General features: G+C 35.0%; 1 protein-coding gene across 1 annotated transcript in view; it reads right to left on the bottom strand.

Moving 5' to 3' along the window:
- The window catches only part of LOC119582341 (prolyl 4-hydroxylase subunit alpha-1-like), a 101297-nt gene that overhangs the window by 42365 nt on the left and 58678 nt on the right, over window positions 1–254 (bottom strand).

The following is a 254-nucleotide window of genomic DNA, read 5'->3' as shown; positions in this document are numbered from 1 at the left end:
AAAACACACTGCCCTGACCTTATCTTCCTTCACAAGGTCAAAAAAAGTTTTTCTTACACAAACAACGTCCTTTCACAGTCAGGAATCTTGAACTTGGGAAGTAAACATGACTTAGGCGAATGCGAAGGGAAAGTTTGCATGTTCTGTGTGATTAACCTTGAAAAAAAAGTAAAAGGTTTTTGGTGAAGTTGAAAAGAAATGTTTGGGTAAATAATGATTGGTGCAATTTTTTTTTTTGTGCGTAAACAAAGTCA

Source organism: Penaeus monodon, chromosome 15 (assembly GCF_015228065.2).
Source record: "Penaeus monodon isolate SGIC_2016 chromosome 15, NSTDA_Pmon_1, whole genome shotgun sequence".
Classification (NCBI taxonomy): Eukaryota; Metazoa; Arthropoda; class Malacostraca; order Decapoda; family Penaeidae; genus Penaeus; species Penaeus monodon.
The sequence above is the reverse complement of the archived record's forward strand: the minus strand, read 5'-3'. Positions and strand labels throughout refer to the sequence as shown.